Raw genomic sequence first — 7,323 nt, 5'->3', positions numbered from 1 at the left:
GCTACGAGCTAACTGAGCTAACTGAAGCTAACAGAGGTTCATGGGGACTTTTAGCCAGAAAAACACAGTTGACCGATGACGTGAATCATGCATCAACTCACCGAGCTGCAGAGTCTCTATGGTCTCACTCAGAGAGCACCACAGGCGACAAGCACAGCCTGGGGCAGCAGTAGCTCAACAGGTTGAGCGGGTTGCCCAGTAATCGGAAGGTTGCAGGTTCGATCCCGGCTCCGGACAGAGAATTCTGCTGTTGTGTCCTTGGGTAAGACACTTAACCCACCTTGCCTGCTGGTGGTGGTCGGAGGGACCGGTGGCGCCTGTTCTCGGCAGCCTCGCCTCTGTCAGTGCGCCCCAGGGCAGCTGTGGCTACATTGTAGCTCATCACCATCAGTGTGTGAATGTGTGTGTGAATGGAAGAATGATACACTGTAGTGTAAAGTGCTTTGGAGTCCTTACTCTGAGAGGCGCTATACAAGTGCGGGTCATTTATCATTTAGACCACAGCAAGTAGTGCCAGGCACCTCTCTATACATCCAACAGTATTACTCAGTTAAAATTAGTTCTACGCAGTCAGAACTAGTATTAGTTGCTTAAAATTTGTATTATTTATGTAGAATTAGTATTCCTAAGTATTATGTAGTTAAAATTAGTATTATATAGTTAGAAATAGTATCACTTGATTATTACTTAGTTATAATTAGTATTACTTGGTTAAAATTAGTATTAGTTTGTTGGAATTAGTATTACTTAGGTAAAAATTTTACTTAGTTAGAAACTGATATTACAAGGTTAGAATTAGTTTAACTTAGAATTAGTATTACTTAGTCAGAAATAGTATCACCAGAAATAGTATCACTTGATTATTACTCAGTTAGAATTAGTATAACTTAAAATAGAATTGATATTACTTAGTTAGAATAAAAATACTTAGTTAAAATTAGTGTTACTCAGTTAGAATCAGTTCTACGCAGTCAGAACTAGTATTAGTTGCTTAAAATTAGTATTACTTATATAGAATTAGTATTCCTAAGTATTATGTAGTTAAAACTAGTATTATATAGTTAGAAATAGTATCACTTGATTATTACTTAGTTATAATTAGTATTACGTGGTTAAAATGAGTATTACTTAGTTGGCATTAGTATTACTTAGGTAAAAATTTTACTTAGTTAGAAACTGATATTACATGGTTAGAACTAGTTTAACTTAGAATTAGTATTACTTAGTCAGAAATAGTATCACCAGAAATAGTATCACTTGATTATTACTCAGTTAGAATTAGTGTAACTTAAAATAGAATTGATATTACTTAGTTAGAATAAAAATACTTAGTTAAAATTAGTATTACTCAGAATTAGTTCTACGCAGTCAGAACTAGTATTAGTTGCTTAAAATTAGTATTACTTATATAGAATTAGTATTCCTAAGTATTATGTAGTTAAAACTAGTATTATAGTATTATATAGTAAGAAATAGTATCACTTGATTGTTACTTAGTTATAATTAGTATTACGTGGTTAAAATGAGTATTACTTAGTTGGCATTAGTATTACTTAGGTAAAAATTTTACTTAGTTAGAAACTGATATTACATGGTTAGAACTAGTTTAACTTAGAATTAGTATTACTTAGTCAGAAATAGTATAACCAGAAATAGTATCACTTGATTATTACTCAGTTAGAATTAGTATAACTTAAAATAGAATTAATATTACTTAGTTAGAATAAAAATACTTAGTTAAAATTAGTATTACTCAGAATTAGTTCTACGCAGTCAGAACTAGTATTAGTTGCTTAAAATTTGTTTTACTTATATAGAATCAGTATTCCTAAGTATTATGTAGTTAAAATTAGTATTATATAGTTAGAAATAGTATCACTTGACTATTACTTAGAATTAGTATTACTTGGTTAAAATGAGTATTACTTAGTTTGAATTAGTATTACTTAGGTAAAATTATTACTTAGTTAGAAAATGGTATCACATGGTTAGAATTAGTTTAACTTAGAATTAGTTTTACTTAGCTAGAATTAGTATTACTTAATTAGTCTTCCTGTTAACTTTTTCCTGCCAGTTTCAAACGGCAGCTGACTCTGAAGAGTTATCGATGCTGCGTGGAGGTGAGTGGAACATTCCGTTGAGCGGCGAGAAAACGAGGCAGATTTCAACGTCAGCTTTTATATAAAATATTTATTGTTTCAGATGCTCTTATTATTTCCTGAAAGTACCAGTTTTATATCTTTGCCCATCTTTGTGTGGGATCAACTTTACCATTGAGTCTGAAAATCTGAACCTCTGGATTTTGTCTGACCTGATTTCTGATTTCTCAGGTCAGTTGTCCCCGACTCTCGCTGTTTGTATTCTTACAATAAAGTATTATTCATTTGAAAAGGCAGAACTGTGATCTAATGGACTATTGTGTGTGGAATGCCCAGCGTGAGAAGTCTATGAAGGTCAGACAGAAAGATTCACAGAGGTGGAGCTGAAGGCAAAACTCACCAAGAGCAGGCATATGATCACTTTTACAGAAATGCAGAAGTCGACAGAGTCACGGAAAACACGTCCAACCACTTAGTCAAGTGGAATCTGGTGGGACCACATCTGGAACAGCAGTTTTTGAGACCTAATCATTAATCTGATTCCACACATAAATGAGTACAAATACGTAGCTGAAATATTCAAGAAATATTCCTAAAATCTGTGTGCTGCAGAAAGAATATTTCTTTTGAGTTTTATGAGAAGTTTGTCGACCTAATGATGAAACACGTCCAGAATTTTCACACATCAGTGTTGAAATTTGGGAGTGCAACTGGACTCAGCCCTTAAATTCGACGCGCAAATCAACCAGGTTGTGCGATCGTGTTTTTTTAACTTACGCCGACTAGCCAGAATTAAGCCCCTGCTGTCCAGAGTGCATTTAGAGACTGTCACACATGCTTTTGTTCTTTCAAGCTCAACCACTGCAATGCACTGTATGCTGGCCTTAGTCAGGGTGCGGTAGCACGCTTGCAGTTAGTTCAAAACTCAGCCGCTAGGTTCGTGACAGGCACTAGGCACAGGGAACATATCACCCCTGTGTTGGCATCCCTTCATTGGCTGCCTGTGCAATACAGGGCAAAATTCAAGGTCTTGGTGCTGGCTTTGATGGCCTTACACGGAACTGCTCCAGCATATCTTGGCAACCTTTTGCATAGGCATGCCCCCTCGTGGGTCCTTCGCTCAGCCGGCAGGGATCTGTTGATCGTTCCACGCACTAAGTGCAGGTCACGGGGGGGACCGTGCGTTCTCTGTGTTGGCACCTGCACTTTGGAACCAGTTGCCTTTGGTGGTGCGTCAGTCACCCTCATTCGGGGTTTTTAAGACTCGCCTTAAGACCCATTTTTTTGTCAAGGCTTTTCAGGATTAGCAAATCTTACCCGGTTTCGATGCCCCGGCCTGTTAATCTTTTGTTTTTTGCTTTTACTCTCCTCTTTTAATTGATTTTATGTTGGTTTTACGATTGTTATATTTTATTCTGATGGTTTTATGTTTTTATTGTGTTGTGTTCGGCACCTTGGGCGTCTGCATTGGTCGCAGAAGGGGCTTTATAAATAAATGAAATGAAATGAACCGCTAAACGTGTCTATGAATGTGGCGGTTTTCTTTGTTCAGGGATAAAGTGCATTAAAATGTAAAATGCCTATTAGCTGGTCAGTAAATGAAAACTAGCCCTCAAAAAACTATCTTCAAAAAATCATAATGTGTGATTAATTTTTTTGTCATTAAAACTGTGTTTATGAGGACAGAAGTCAAATATGATGAGTTCTTTAAAACGAAAACCAAAAGCAAATCTTGAATATTTTTCCACAAATGTGAATTCCCACAGTGAACAAGAATATTTAAGATCTTTAAAGAAACACTGAGTTGTTTAGAACAAGTAAAGTATTTTCTGGTTGCGGTATTAGTGGAAACCACTTTATGACCTAAGACACAAAGCCCTGTTTATGGTCTTAACATGCCTCTTGAGGTCTTTAATCACAAGTGGACCGCTCTGAGCTCCGGATTAACCGCTCATCCCTGAACATTCTCTAAGATCCGAATGCTCAGGCCGTGTTCAGCATTGGTCTGGGTGGCCGCATTCTTCTAAGAGTGAGATGCAGAGTTAAAAGTAGGTCGCTGCCTACGGTACTCGCCCCACAGGCCTCTTGGTAAGTGACATGGTTTATTCTTGGCCGTTTTTTCTTGCTGTTTTATGTTCAGTAAAATCTTTTCCGAATGGTACAGAAAGCAAGGTTACTTATGGAGCACGTTCCAGGGTTTCGTGTTCTTTTTATTTCTGAGTGAAGGCATCTTCACTCAGAAGCCGTACAACAACTCTAATCCAGGTCCTTTCTTTCATCTTGCATCTTAAACACAAAATTCCCAAAGGTCAAAATCCATCTGAAAACCAGTCAATGTGTGTGAATCTACACTGATCTATAGCTTATATAATGTTTATTGGGATTCTTATTAAATACCAAGTTCACTGATAACCATCCATCCATCCATCCATCCATCCATCCATCCATCCATCCATCCATCCATCCATCCATCCACCTTCTGAACCCACTTTGTCCATGCAGGGTCGCGGGGGGTGGGGGGGTTGGGGGTGGCTGGTGCCTATCTCCAGCATTCAACGGGCCATTAGGCGGGGTACACCCTGGACAGAGAGCCAGTCTATCGCAGGGCAACACAGACACACAGGACAAACAATCATACACACACTCACTCACACCTAAGGTGTAAATTAAGACGGACCAATCAACCTAACAGTCATGTTTTTGGACTGTGGGAGGAAGCCGGAGTACCCGGAGAGAACCCACGCATGCACAGGGAGAACATGCAAACTCCATGCAGAAAGATCCCAGGCCGGGAATCGAACCCAGGACCTTCTCGCTGCAAGGCAACAGCTCTAACCACTGCGGCACTGCGCAGCCCTCACTGATAAACCATTTTTTAAATTGTTATCTTTAAATATGATCGGTCACTCTGAGTTTCACATGAAAAAAAAGTCTTCCACCCCCATTTCCTGCATCAGTCGCTGATAGGAAATAGCTGTGAAACTCTCAGATTAGAAAAGCCCAACGTTAGCACATCATAATGTCAAATTAGCATTCATGGACACACTCGTCTAGGCTCACGATGAGGAAGGCTGTTGTTGCTTTAGCTCCAGGAAAGAGCAGAGCACGTCTCGGCTAATAGAAGCTAACTGTTAGCCTTAGCAACTCTACAACATGGCAGAACTCCTCCAGGCTTGAGTTATTTGTGGAGATAAAACATCAACGTTGCAAAGCAAACAGAGTCAGTGTTAGAATCATGTTGCTGTTAACCAATCACAGGCAAGGTGTCCAAATATCAGGAAATAAAACTTCAAATCCTGCTGTCTTCTGTTTACCTCTCCTCTGGCTTACTTCTGCCTCCTGAAACAGGAGCGCCAGAGCTTTTTTTCCCACAGAAATCAACTCACCAGGCATTCATTTATACTAGAGACCACTGCAGTTGGGTTGAAAAAAAGAAGTGAACTTGGTCTTTAACCATCTTGAACTTGGTCTTTAACCATCTATCATCATTCTAAAATAGCTTACATGACACATTGGAGTTTGGTCACAAGTGGGAATAGAAATCTTTAGATCTAATTAAGTGTGACTAACAATAAGTGACATCATTGTGATTGACAGGACTTAATCGACCACGACTCTCGAAATACAAAGATCTTAATAGAACCTTATTTGTTTTTAATATTCTCTTGCTAGAAACTGATATGCAGCGTGTCCTGCTATCTAAACATCTATGTGATTGTGCTTGATTGATTATAATAGGCTGAATTATTGGGATGAGGTGGATAACACTTAAACACAGCAGCCAGTGAGTTATTGCGGTCCTTTGTGATATTGATGTTGAACACATGTTGCAATGACAATCAATTTTTGATATATTCCACAGCCGTATCTCTAAATGTGTTCTTGGGTTTCAGATTTTTCTTTTCTTTGCTTTCATGATTTAATACCACAGTTTGTTTGGATTTTACTTATTAGTTCAAATCTGATTATCCAACTTTTCTCAGCATTGTGTCTCAATAGAGTTTTACTTTGCAGATATTTGGAATCACCTCCCATTTCTTTTGATTTTTCATCCAAAAAGCCAAACTTGTACTTTTTAAAAGACTAAGACGAGAGGATTTTTCAGTACTTTTCCCACTTCAGATGCTTTTTAATTCATCTTTTGTTCCATCTTTGTACCTAATCTTGACTGAGTATCATGCAGTGAATGTTGAAATAAAGAAAGATGAGATCAAAAGAAAAGGTGTCCGACTTTAAAACTTTCCTCAGATGAAGCCACATCTTTTGAGAAACAGAAAAGAATGACATCATAGATGTAAAACAGAACTTGGGTGGTACATCATCCTTTAGATTCAGCTTATTGGTGAATAAGTAGCGCTATCACGATAATCACAGTTTTATTTTTTATTGTGTATTATTATTTTGTTTCATTGCTTTGCAACAGATAAACAAACTACATAAAGATCTAGTTGAAAATTATGTATTTTTGCTAAGTTGTCTGTCGTGTGTCGACACAACACAGGTTAGGAGCCTTCTTAATCCTAAATTGGAGGTAAGTGGCTTAAGAGCAAAACGACGCGACAACGTTCAACTGAAAAAGGTAAAAAATAGCAGCCGAAGTCCAAAGAAAACCTCAGACTCAAATTTGCTGTTTGGTGTCAAATCACAGAAAAACATTAGGGCCTAGCCCACACGTAGCCGTTAAAAAAAAAAAAAACAAACGAATATCCGCCCCTCCAAAAACTTGCATCCACACCACCTCGTTTAAAAAAAAAAACTCTGTCCACACGTACCCGGATAAATACGTTGTTAAGGACATGCCAGACCTGTAGGCGGCAGTACTTCCCCCGTTCTTAACCTCGTCCTTCGTCTGTGGTCTTCCGCAAGGAGCAGTAATTCCACTTGCAAAAAAAAACAAGCAAAAAGCGCTCGGACAACTGATAAAGCAAGCACAGCTCTGAGGGCATCCATGCTGTCGGCTAGTGTAAACACAGGTCGCACACGTGATGTCAGCATTCTTTTGTCGTGGAAAGTGACGTTGCAGACCTTAAAACTCCGGTTTTGTCCGTCCACACGCAGACACCCAAAACGGAGAAAACGCAGATCTTCACTTTGGCCGGAGTTTTTAAAAAGATCCGTTTTCGTGTGAAAAAACTCAGTTTTCATGTGGATGACAGGCCAAAACGTAGAAAAATATCTACGTTTTGGCAGATCCCCGGCTACGTGTGGACAGGGCCTAAGTCTC

This window comes from Nothobranchius furzeri, chromosome 11, assembly GCF_043380555.1.
Source record: "Nothobranchius furzeri strain GRZ-AD chromosome 11, NfurGRZ-RIMD1, whole genome shotgun sequence".
In the NCBI taxonomy this organism is placed as follows: Eukaryota; Metazoa; Chordata; class Actinopteri; order Cyprinodontiformes; family Nothobranchiidae; genus Nothobranchius; species Nothobranchius furzeri.
This window is presented reverse-complemented; position numbering follows the sequence as displayed.